The sequence below is a fragment of the Triticum aestivum genome, chromosome 7A, assembly GCF_018294505.1.
Source record: "Triticum aestivum cultivar Chinese Spring chromosome 7A, IWGSC CS RefSeq v2.1, whole genome shotgun sequence".
Lineage (NCBI taxonomy): Eukaryota > Viridiplantae > Streptophyta > Magnoliopsida > Poales > Poaceae > Triticum > Triticum aestivum.
The window spans coordinates 618,380,166-618,394,027 of NC_057812.1; positions in this window are offsets into that span (position 1 = coordinate 618,380,166).

A 13,862-nucleotide genomic window follows, 5' to 3' on the forward strand; every position below is an offset into this window, starting at 1 on the left:
GGAGTAGTAACACGTGATCCTGATAGACGGAAGAGAAGCCTAGTTCCTTAACCCCGTAGGAAAGATAGGATGACTCAGATCAGAAGGCCATGAGGTAAAGGAGTAAAAAGAGCCTTACGTTCCTTCCCACAATCAATTCCCTTACATAACTAAAGAATTTCTAGACTCAACTTCGACCAGTTGGCTTGGTAATCCTACAGGCAGTCAGGCTCTGATACCAACGCTGTCAGGACCCCGACTCAATGCCACATCGATCTAGCATGTAACACCTCATATCACTTTGCGGCCTCACGCACGGTATCCCCACGGGTGTCGCCTTACCTTTGCCCGGGACCGTTTGCGCCTTTTGGCACACGTATATGATGGTGTCGCTAGCATCCATATGATAAAGAGCCCGGGCTGACATGGCTAGTCGTAAACCCAAAGTGGCACTAACTTACAGGGACAGGCATCCATGACCCAGCATCGAACGTGTCGGTCATCAGCGAGTGAATCCAGGCTGTAGCACTGGGCTAACAGGACTCCGGTGAACCGGGCTGTAGCGGGCTAGCAGGACTCCGGTATTCATCGCGTGACATTTCCCCGAAGGGACAGACACAGGATCGAAGAAGGACACATGCCGGCCAGCCTAAGTGTTCCGGAGCAGTAGCAAGCTACCAGGGCTCAGTGGAAGCACTAGGAGACATTTCCCGGTAAGAGAGGCTACTAAGAATAAACAACTAGATAGTCAGATCCCACACATAGCAATACACATTACACGTACGCATAACATGCAAGTATGTGCTGTACAACATGGCATCACAGCATAACTCAACAACTCATATAGATAAAGGCTCAGAAGAGCCATCATAGCATTATTGCAAACAGGGGTCACAAGACCCATCATACAGAGCATACAAGCAACAAGCGGAAGCATTACATGTCTGGGTACAGACATCTACAAATGAAAAAGGCTGAAGAGCCTGACTATCTACAACATCCGATCAAGATCGTAGCTGAGGTACTAGCTACTAGTCGAAGTCCATGAGAACACTAGTAAGACCGAAGTCTCCGCTGCAAAAACATAAATAAAGCAACATGAGTACAAAGGTACTCAGCAAGACTTACATCAGATCCTATCATACATGCATTTGTATCAAGAGGGTAATGTGGGGTTTAGTTGCAGCAAGCCAGCTTTGACTCTGTGGCTATCCTGTTCTACGACTACCAGAAACTCTTGAGGTGAAACAACGTACACGAGTCCACTAATCACCACACAATACACTACTATGGATTCATCCCCGTCTCCCTACGAGAAGGCCATCCATAGCACTCACACTTGTCTTGAGCATTTTAGAGTATCCACTTCAAGTTGTCTATGTACCATGTAAGCATCCAAGAAGTCCATAACCGCGGACCCGGCTATTCGAATAGATCATGTTAACCCTGCAGGGGTGTACTTCTTCACACACGCTCTCGCCACTTACCGCCATGTACACGTCATGTATCTCGGCAACCTTCAAGCGGAAGCCTGGCGAGGGTGTCGGCCACGACCTGACTAACCACACAAGACTCTAGTCCAGGTTTATCGCCTATTCGGGTTCCATCCGCAAGGAGATCCGGCCGGGGTGTCGCTCACGGCCCCAAACGATGTGAGCAGGGTTCCCGAGCCCACCAACCGGGTGCCACTCGGTACACCGGGCCACGTGTGCCTAGTCTGTCCCAAGCCCACCCTGCCGGGTGCCACTTGGTAGAAAAATAGCACTACCTACAAACACCAGAAACTAGTTGCGACTCCTGGACAGAGACCAAGTTGGTTAATAAGTCGAGAGGGTCGAGTTACCGGAACCCAATGTGTGGTAGTATCGAGTCATTGGACAACATACATAGAACTCAGTGCTTAAGGACGGTTCCAGTGAGACAACCCACCATGTACTCCTACATGGCCTCTCACCGCTACCTTTACCAAATCGTGTTCACACACTTCACTCTCAGCATCAGAACATATCGTAACACTCCAATTCATTCCCAATGAATCAGACCTGACACAACTCTAAGCAATAGCAGGCATAGCATGGTAGGAACACATCAGTGGCTTCAATCAACTCCTACACATGCTAGTGGGTTTCAACTATTTACTGTGGCAATGACAGGTCATGCAGAGGAATGGGTTCAACTACCGCAGCACAAAGTAGCAGATGAATCGTTGTTGTCCTAATGCAATAACTGAGAGCAGGAGCGAGAGAGTAGGGTTTTATCGAAATGAACAAGGGGGTTTGCTTGCCTGGTAAATCAACAAGGGAGGCACTGCTTCACAGACAGGTACTCTGGAACGTCTCCGGAGCAGGACCTATCGAGAAGGAACGGTGCCGGCAATCAAAACACAATCATATGCAACAATATGATGCATGAACATGGCATGTAGATGTGATGCTGTTTGAGCTAATGCAACTAGTAATCATTTGGTTTGAAGTCCATTTGAACCAAAGGTTCAAATGCATTTCTAAATTAAGTCTCTTATATATGCCATAATGTGTTTTCCCATATTCAGCATGTATAAGTTGGTTTTTCATGCATGAAACTAGTACAGATGGAAAGATTGCATTTTTCTGATAATTTTTCATATATAAATTATTTTAATCTGAGCTACGGTTGAATTGTTATGAATTTTTGAAGTTTAAAACAATTTCTGGAATTTTCTGATTTAAATTAAATCCAGAAATTATATACTGCGCCAGCATGACGTCATCACTACATCAGCGGTCAACGCGGCTGTCCAGGGTCAAACCTGACGTGTGGGGTCCACACGTCAGTGACACTGGGGTTAACCCCGAGTCAAACCTGGCTGATTAGCTTTGACTAAGCCCTGGGGCCCACTTGTCAGCGTCAGTAGGTGGGGATTAGTGCCTAATTAACAAAGCCACGTCAGTCCGCCGGAGTTCGGGCCGGCGGCGACCAATAGCGCGGCGGCGACTCGCCGGACTTGCGCTACAGGCGGCGTTTGGTCGCGCGAGGACCACCGGGGCGTAGCCCGTCGTCGTCCGCAACCAGGGGAGCTGGTGGGGGCTGCGGGGGCGCTGGAGCTCACCGGAGCAAAGCCACGGCGGCGGCCGAGCTCGGCAACTTGCGGCCGCGGTGTTGTGGTGCACGGCAGTGGAAGCGGAGGGCTCCTACGCCTCCTGGCGTCACCAGGAACACGGTGACGCGCGCGGGAGTGACTGGCTTGGGCTCATGCCACCGTGGCGCCATGGCCGGCGGCGAGGGACTTACGGGCGCGGTGGTTGAGCTAGCTAGACGGGGCAAACGAACATGGGGAGGAGGGGGTTCGGTGCGGGGGCTCACAGCGAGACCAGCGAGCGCGAGGGCGAGGTCGGGGATGCCCGGTAGCTCCCGAATCGCCGGCGAGGATCCACGGTGGCCAGAGGCGAATTTGGCGACGGCGACGGCTCCACGGGGTGCTCCGTCTTGCATGGCTCGACGAGGAGGTAGAGGGGGTCGCGGCGGATCTGTGGAGCGTGTCGGGGAGGCGAGGGGGAGGCGGTGGCTACGGTGATGCTCGTCGGCGGCGGCGGTGATTCTCGGGTGAGAGAGAGAGAGAGCAGGGGAAGGGAATGAGGGCGAGGGAGAGTGAGAGCGGTGCGGGGCAGCGCGTGGCGACGTCCGGTCCATCCAGAGCGACGAGGGGAGGACAGGCAGGCAGGGAGGGAGGAGGTGGCGCGGCGCGGCGGTGCGCGCGCGTCGGGCACGCGTCGTCCCCCTGTCGGGGAGGAAGACGACAGAGGAGGGGGGCCAGGTGGGCTGGGCCGCCTGCTGGCTGGGCCGGCCTGCTGCGGCTGGGCCAGAGGCGCCAGGGAGAGGCCCAGGTAAGGTTCCCTCTTCTTTTTTTTGTTTTCTAATTTTCTGACATTTGTTTGGTTTAATAAAAATACTAAACCATTTTATTTGCTTATGCCAATTTTTGCAGGAGCTAGATATATTATTCCAGAGCTCCTTTATAAATGGCATAATTTTTGGACCATATGTCATATATATAGAAATATATTTCCAATGCAAATATTTATCGAATTAATCCAAATGGCCAAAATAAATATCCATGAGCTCCTAAAAATATTGTTTTGATTTTTATCTCTGTCCAATATTTTCAGAGGGCAACATGAGCATTTTCTTGGACCCTTTTGGAGAAATTTTTATTTGGGTCATTTTCAAAAATGATTCTGAGGGTTCCACCAATCCTCATTTCAAATTTAATGAAATTTAAACATGATGCGCAAATGACTAGCTAGTCTAGGTCATACCAGACTAGGGATGTGACAATTGCGCTGTGGTGTTCCGGGTGGCGTGAGTTGTGAAACTATTCTGCATTGTTTCAAATGTACACCAAACTCGTAACTCAAATATTCTCCTCCACGATCAGATCGTAGAAACTTTATTTTTTTATTACGATGATTTTCAACTTCACTCTGAAATTCTTTGAACTTTTCAAACGTTTCAGACTTATGTATCATTAAGTAGATATACCCATATCTACTTAAGTCATCTGTGAAGGTGAGAAAATAACGATATCCGCCATGAGCCACAATATTCATCGGACCACATACATCTGTATGTATGATTTCCAACAAATCTGTTGCTCTCTCCATAGTACCGGAGAACGGTGTTTTAGTCATCTTGCCCATGAGGCATGGTTCGCAAGTACCAAGTGATTCATAATCAAGTGGTTCCAAAAGTCCATCAGTATGGAGTTTCTTCATGTGCTTTACACTGATATGACCTAAACGGCAGTGCCACAAATAAGTTGCACTATCATTATCAACTCTACATCTTTTGGCTTCAACACTATGAATATGTGTGTCACTACTATCGAGATTCAATAAAAATAGACCACTCTTTAAGGGTGCATGACCATAAAAGATATTACTCATATAAATAGAACAACTATTATTCTCAGATTTAAATGAATAACCGTCTCGCATCAAACAAGATCCAGATATAATGTTCATGCTTAACGCTGGCACCAAATAACAATTATTTAGGTCTAATATTAATCCCGAAGGTAGATGTAGAGGTAGCGTGCCGACTGCGATCACATCGACTTTGGAACCGTTTCCCACGCGCATCGTCACCTCGTCCTTAGCCAATCTTCGCTTAATCCGTAGTCCCTGTTTCGAGTTGCAAATATTAGCAACAGTACCAGTATCAAATACCCAGGTGCTACAGCGAGCATTAGTAAGGTACACATCAATAACATGTATATCACATATACCTTTGTTCACCTTTCCATCCTTCTTATCCGCCAAATACTTGGGGTAGTTCCGCTTCCAGTGACCAGTCTGCTTGCAGTAGAAGCACTCAGTTTCAGGCTTAGGTCTAGGTTTGGGTTTCTTCTCTTGAGTAGCAACTTGCTTGCTGTTCTTTTTGAAGTTCCCCTTCTTCTTCCCTTTTCCCTTTTTCTTGAAACTAGTGGTCTTGTTGACCATCAACACTTGATGCTCCTTCTTGATTTCTACCTCCGCAGCTTTCAGCATTGCGAAGAGCTCGGGAATAGTCTTATTCATCCCTGGCATATTATAGTTTATCACGAAGCTCTTGTAGCTTGGTGGCAGTGATTGGAGAATTCTGTCAATGACGCAATCATCTGGAAGATTAACTCCCAATTGAATCAAGTGATTATTATACCCAGACATTTTGAGTATATGCTCACTGACAGAACTGTTCTCCTCCATCTTGCAGCTATAGAACTTATTGGAGACTTCATATCTCTCAATCCGGGCATTTGCTTGAAATATTAACTTCAACTCCTGGAACATCTCATATGCTCCATGACGTTCAAGACGTCGTTGAACTCCTGATTCTAAGCCGTAAATCATGGCACACTGAACTATTGAGTAGTCATCAGCTTTGCTCTGCCAGACGTTCATAACATCTGGTGTTGCTCCAGCAGCAGGCCTGGCACCCAGCGGTGCTTCCAGAACGTAATTCTTCTGTGCAGCAATGAGGATAATCCTCAAGTTACGGACCCAGTCCGTGCAATTGCTACCATCATCTTTCAACTTTGCTTTCTCAAGGAACGCATTAAAATTCAACGGAACAACAGCACGAGTCATCTATCTACAATCAAGCATAAACAAGCAAGATACTATCAGATACTAAGTTTCATGATAAATTTAGGTTCGAATAATTTACTTAAAGAACTCCCACTTAGATAGACATCCCTCTAATCCTCTAAGTGATTACGTGATCCAAATCAACTAAACCATGTCCGATCATCACGTGAGATGGAGTAGTTTCATTGGTGAACATCACTATGTTGATCATATCTTCTATATGATTCATGCTCGACCTTTCGGTCTCCGTTTTCCGAGGCCATATCTGTATATGCTTGGCTCGTCAAGTATAACCTGAGTATTCCGCGTGTGCAACTGTTTTGCACCTTTTGTATTTGAATGTAGAGCCTATCACACCCGATCATCACGTGGTGTCTCAGCACGAAGAACTTTCGCAACGGTGCATACTCAGGGAGAACACTTCTTGATAATTAGTGAGAGATCATCTTCTAATGCTACCATCAATCAAAGCAAGATAAGATTCATAAAAGATAAACATCACATGCAATCAATATAAGTGATATGATATGGCCATCATCATCTTGTGCTTGTGATCTCCATCTTCGAAGCACCGTCGTGATCACCATCGTCACCGGCGCGACACCTTGATCTCCATCGTAGTATCGTTGTCGTCTCGCCAATCTTATGCTTCCATGACTATCGCTACCGCTTAGTGATAAAGTAAAGCATTACAACGTGATTGCATTGCATACAATAAAGTGACAACCATATGGCTCCTGCCAGTTGCCGATAACTCAATTACAAAACATGATCATCTCATACAATAAAATTTAGCATCATGTCTTGACCATATCACATCACAACATGCCTTGCAAAAACAAGTTAGACGTCCTCTACTTTGTTGTTGCAAGTTTTACGTGGCTGCTACGGGCTTAAGCAAGAACCAATCTTACCTACGCATCAAAACCACAACGATAGTTTGTCAAGTTGGTGCTGTTTTAACCTTCGCAAGGACCGGGCGTAGCCACACTCGGTTCAACTAGAGTTGGAGAAACTGTCACCCGCAAGCCACCTATGTGCAAAGCACGTCGGGAGAACCGGTCTCGCGTAAGCGTACGCGTAATGTCGGTCCGGGCCGCTTCGTCCAACAATACCGCCGAACCAAAGTATGACATGCTGGTAAGCAGTATGACTTATATCGCCCACAACTCACTTGTGTTCTACTCGTGCATATAACATCAACATATAAAACCTAGGCTCAGATGCCACTGTTGGATTTCGTAGTAATTTCAAAAAAATTCCTACGCACACGCAAGATCATGGTGATGTATAGCAACGAGAGGGGGAGAGTGTGATCTACGTACCCTTGTAGATCGACAACGGAAGCGTTAACTTGGTTGATGTAGTCGTACGTCTCCACGGCCCGACCGATCAAGCACCGAAACTACGGCACCTCCGAGTTCTACCACACGTTCAGCTCGATGACGATCCCCGGACTCCGATCCAGCAAAGTGTCAGGGAAGAGTTCCGTCAGCACGATGGCGTGGTGATGATCTTGATGTTCTATTGTCGCAGGGCTTCGCTTAAGCACCGCTACAATATTATCGAGGACTATGGTGGAAGGGGGCACCGCACACGGCTAAGAATATGATCACGTGGATCAACTTGTGTGTCAAGGGGTGCCCCCTGCCCCCGTATATAAAGGATCAAGGGGAGGAGGCCGGCCGGCCTCTATGGCACGCCAAGGAGGAGTCCTCCTCCTAGTAGGAGTAGGACTCCTACTAGGAGGGGGAAAGAAGTGGGGAGGAAGAGGGAAAGGGGGGCGCCGCCCCCCCTCTCCTAGTCCAATTTGGACCAGGGGGGAGGAGGCGCACGGCCCACCTTTGGCTGCCCCTCTCTCTCTCTCCACTAAGGCCCATATGGCCCATTACTTCTCCCGTGGGGGTTCCGGTAACCCTCCGGCTCTCCGGTTTTCTCCGAAATCACCCGGAACACTTCCGGTGTCCGAATATAGTCGTCCAATATATCAATCTTTATGTCTCGACCATTTCGAGACTCCTCGTCATGTCCGTGATCACATCCGGGACTCCGAACTAACTTCGGTACATCAAAACTCATAAACTCATGATATAACTGTCATCGAAACCTTAAGCGTGCGGACCCTACGGGTTCGAGAACAATGTAGACATGACCGAGACATGTCTCCGGTCAATAACCAATAGCGGAACCTGGATGCTCGTATTGGCTCCTACATATTCTACGAAGATCTTTATTGGTCAGACCGCATAACAACATACGTTGTTCCCTTTGTCATCGGTATGTTACTTGTTCACTGCCAGTTCTTCGCGCATTTTGCGGTTACGCATGTTCTCATGGAACGCGCTGATGATGGCAGCAGGGTGAACATCAGGGATATTGTACTGTACCCGGCTGAACCTCTGTATATACTTGCGCAGACTCTCACCTCCCTTCTGGGGGATGACATGCAGGTCACTTGCTAGGACATGGGCTTGGTGACCTCCAGTAAAGGCGCCCACAAACTCATGGCACAAATCCGACCAGGATGAAATAGAGTCTACCGGCAAGTCCATCGACCATGACATGGCATTGGGTTTAAGAGCCAATGGAAAGTAATTCGCAAGCACCTTATCGTTGCGGGCTCCGGCGGCTTGCATCACGATGGTGTAGATGCTGAGGAACTCAGACGGGTGAGTCTTGCTATTGTACTTTTCGCCAACGTCAGGTTTGAAGATGCGGTGAGTGGGCCACTGGAACTACCGCAGCTCACGCGTAAAAGCCGGACAGCCTACCTCGTAAGGTAGGCCTCTAGGGCTCTCCGGGTCCGGGTGGTTCACAGCAGGCCCTGCTCGCCTGTCTGACTAGTGGCGCGCTCCGTGCCGACGCTCGATAGTGGTTCGAGCGTCTTCATGGGCTCGTTCCCGAAGAACTTGGCGCTGATCACAGTGGGTCCGCAGGTCAGACGATGCTATGGAGATGTCATCGCCCGCGATGTCGCAACAAGCCGACGTCCGCGGTACCGGATGGGGAAAAGGTGAATGCACCATGGTCGCGGCGCCGCCGACTTTTCGCCGCTGGTCCGCAGGACTCCATCGGAGCGTCGACCCGGGGGCCCACCGGTCTTGGTTCGTCTTTGTTGGGCACCGCAACAAGGCATCGGATAGTGGCTCTCCATTCGTCGAGTTTCCCCGTAGTGGGAGGAAAGTCGAGGAGCAACTGCGCGCGCACCAGGGCCTCCGCTGGCGTCGGTGGCAGCGAAACCTGCATGGATCGCGACGCGCTTCGACTTCTGACCATGTTAGAAGGAGCTCTATCACGACCCCATGGTTGCATGCCATTTTCACCAGCGCCTCGGCGAGTGGGCAGGTCTTCTACGTCCCGGGAGTGGCGCTCGAGGCTCTTCTCGCGGCGACCCCTGGGATCTTCGGCGTGATTACGCCGTTTGTCACGCGCTGCCTGGGAGGAGCGTGCTGTTGGCGCCGGCGGGGAGTCTTGGAGGCCCTTGCTTCGCCTTCGGGCGGGGCGGCAATGACCCTGGAAGGCCCAGCTCCACCCGCAAAGGGCTTGGCTCTGCCTTTGGATTTGGCAACGTGTGGCCCGTTACCAGGCGCACAATCATCGCCGCCTCCCAAACTCTGGCTGTTGGGATGGTGTTGGTGTTCACGAGCAGTGCCCCGGTCCTTTCTGCGACCGGTCCGCTGCTAGCCCGCATCGGGACGGGCTGTCCGGCTTCCGACTGGCCAACCGCCACCGTCATCTTCTTCTTGGGTGCCATGATGATGAAGAAACACCGAACTAACTGCTAAAGCCGATTCGCACAACTGCGCCCCCCCTACCTGGCGCGCCAGAGATGTTGGTGGGAATGACACCTACGGGATCACAAGAATCCCTACTGTGGTTAGCGGGGTGCGGGGTCATGAGAAGAGCAGATCAAACAGATAGCACACGGTTCGTTTATCCAGGTTCAGGCCGCGAGGATGTGTAAAACCCTACTCCTGCTTTGGTGGATTGTATATCTGTGTTCTTGAGCTAGCTATGGGGCGTGAGGAGCTCCAAAAAGCCGAATCCTTCCCCTCGTTGCCTCGGGCCTCCTTTTATAGAAAAAGGGGTTTCCACAGTGGCACACAGGAGGTGGAAAGGGTACAGTGATGCGAGGTTATCCCTCGCATTACATGACAATGCACATTTAATGTGTCTTGCTTAGGTGTCCTTGCTTTATCGGGGACGAGGGAGAAACATGTCTCGTCCGTCGCCGCTCCTTCTTGTGTTGACACGCGCCCTGGCCAGCGATGCTTGAGATGCCACGTAGGCAGGCAGGCAGCTAAGGTGGCGCATTGGTGGGTCTTCACGAAGATCTGCATGTCGCTACGCAGGTGCCTGCCCAGCTGGTTGGGTCGGCAGCTGCATGCGAATGGCGGTGGAGGTTTAGTCGGCGTGGGCCTGATGGTGGCCCTGCGGGTGTCCTCGGCAAGGGCCTTGCCGGGGCCCCGGCAAGGGTCTTGCCGAGGCGCCTGCTATCATCCCCGGCAAGGCGCTTGCCGGGGGCCTTGTGGTCTTCCTCGGCTGGGATCCCGCCAAGGGTTGTCGTCTCCTTAGTGCGTATCTGATCTTGAATGTCTTCACAAAGATCTGCATGCCGCCACGGGGATGTCTCCCGAATCCTAGCCATTTGGGGGCAGTGGACTCAAGGGTGATTTGCTCTGTAGGCACGGGACGAGTCGCTGCGGCAAGGGTCTTGCCGGGGTTGCTAAAACTATCTCCCGGCAAGGATCTTGCCGGGGGAGTCCGCTTCATCCCCTTTGCTCTTCATGGTCTTGGCCTTGGCGTCGTTCTAGTTCTCTTGAGCTTTGGTCTTACCCTGGCTCACCTCCCTTGCCTTGCCTGGTGTGGTGGTGCCCATGGCTCAGACTGCCCGTGCAGAGTTATAGGGGTACAAAAAGTGTACCCCTCTTTTTGTACACCGACATATGCCACATAAAAAACTTGGGGGCTTGCTACCCAAAGTCAAAAGGATCCATAGAGAATCTGTTGCAAAGCACAACTCAAACATAGGCGTCCATTGAGCACATCTCACAATATTTCTTGGTGGCTCTTTATTCTACAAGAATTCAGAGTCTATAACCTTGTAATAGGCTATAAAAGCTAGGCTTGGAAGCTAGGTGTATTCACCTAAAACCCCGGGTTATCCTGCCTTTTTAACTAAGTCACTCCGCCCAAGTAATCCTGGTACGACCCGTCGAACATTTGACAATCAATCTTATACAGACCCTAAACTTGTCTTAGTTAAAATGACGATTGGTTAATGTGAGGTCCATATTATAAGGCTTTGTAAAAGGGTTTAACTTAGTGGCCTGGCAGCCCATGAAAAGCCTCGTTTTTTGCATAGTTTTCTGTTGCAATCTTTCTTTTTCATATTTATTTTGATGCGGTTTATACTAGTCCGGTGTCTATTGACCCAGCCTGGCTGTTGACTATAAGTCGGCTGAGCAAACTGAAAATATTGCTAGTGTCTATTGACCCGGTTTGGCTGTCGATTATAAGTCGTCAGCATACACTCAGCCATAATCCGGTGTTCATTGACCCGGTCTGGTTTTAGGCTACAAGTCGCCAGTATGATATACGGATAATCCGGTGTTTATTACAACCCGGTATGGCCTTACTATAAATCGGCACAACATGAAGGAGTTATCAGTACTCAAGGTTTGGATTATCACCCTTACTACGAAAAGTTGGCAAACCAACGATGTGATTCAATGTCACAGGTATGATATATTTCATATTTGGTTATTCTTGAGTACAACCTTGGTTATAAACCAGGGTTATATATTGGGCGTTATGACCCGTCCGGCGGTAAACCACCAGGACACTTTGTATATGCAGAAACAGGTTGAATAAAGCTGCTAAGAATCATAAGCAGACATGGCATAATCATGACAGATTAAAAGTGTCATGCAAAGTGAATATGCACGATGGCATAGCAGACCAAGTATTTAAACTAGCCTATTACAAGGCGCTTTGATGCCCAAAAGATAATTGTTTTCAACAAGTGTTGCAGTATGCAGAAAGCTAAACCGGCCTCCGGATCATGACTCTTCACTGGGCTGACTTGGCGGCTGTGGATCATCCTGCGCCGGTTCATCCTCCTCCTCTCCACCCAGCGGCTGGAAGTCAATGGTTGCCCAGTAAATTCCAGTTAGGTCCTTGAATACAGCTTCGTCGCTTATAAGTGTGGAGGGTTCAACATCAGGGGCGTAGGTATGCTTACGGATTGGCGGGATAAGATTTTCCACATCATGAGTTGGCGCATTAACCCGTTTATTGTCGGCGTCATAAATCGACTGGTAATGAGACAGATCTATCTCTTCATCCAATTCGCTCACTAATGGGCGCATTTCCTTCGTCAAAGCTCGGAGATCATCATTGTCAAAATCAGACCCGTCCTCCTTTATGCTCGGATAGCCGTGTCCTATATCAACCGGGTCATGATTTGGTATCCATGCTTTAGCCCGGATTAGCCCAGTTAGAGCACCTGCCCTTGCAGCTGATTTTTTTAATTCCTCAAACCGGGCAGGCAGCATTGACAGCTTCTCTAACGTTTCCTTGATCAAGGTTGGGGGCGGTTTGTTGTGAGAGGCAGTACAAATGATTCGTTGCGCGCCGGTATATAATTGCTCTATAAGATTATAGGTAGCCTTCAATTTCTTCTGCATATCAGAGGCCAGATGGGTAATGCGAGATCCTGCATCATTATGCACACCGATAAACCAGCAGTTCATAGGATAATACATGTTAAACAGCTTATCTAAGGGTACTAACCAAACAGAGTAGTGGTCATGGCATTTATTTGCCGCTTCAAACCAGTCAGCTCTTCTACCACCGGATTAAGGGTTGCTTCTGCATCCTCAGCCCTCTTTTGCAGTGTGGTTTTCTCTATGTCCCAATCTGCCCGCTCCTTCTTGAAGTTTTCCTTCAATTTCTACATGGCTACTAAGGCACCGGTCAACTCCTCTTTGGCTTTGGAAATTTCCGCTTGTTGGTACTTGATATTTTCTTGAAGATCAGCGGTTTGAGATTTCTTTTTGCTCAGCTCAGCCTGTAAGAGACATACATGTTATGAGTTGGCAACATTTTGATGTACCAAGTACATAACAAGTTATACACTTGGCACTTTGGGGCTAATTCCTATTGCTTCTTATCAAATTTCTTTTATAAGTCCCAAGATCAATTCAAGTATTATTCTTGGCACTTGGGGGATAATGTATCTTTGCTCAATAATACAGTCCCAATTCATCTTGAAGAGATAAACCGGCCCTTGGGCGCTACGCAGTCAAAGTTGAAGTATTACAAAGTCCCGGTTTACATTGATATCATAAACAGGCCCTTGGGGGCTACTAGAGTTGATATTAAAAATAGGATACAAGAGAGAAACAATTATGCAGAGTTAACAGTATTTACCTCATATCGCTCTTTCATCAGGTTCACTAAACGGCTTCACAGTCGCGGCTTGTGTACAGACGGTTTAAAAACCCAGAGTGGATATCTTGGGCGCTGAGGTGGGCGTCGCTTTCCAAATCTGTTTTCCACTTGCCTTTATCCATAGATGCAAATTCTTCCTTGGCACTATGTTTTGATAAAGCAATGGGATTACCAGGAGTTGTGTAGCCTAAACCAGTAATAATGACATCATCTGATTGGTCATCAGCTGCTTTGACTGGGCTTGGCGGTTTATCTGCAGTTTTAGCCGGTCTTGGCGGGTCAGTAGCACGGCCTGTGGGATCATCTTCCATCTGTTCAACAAAG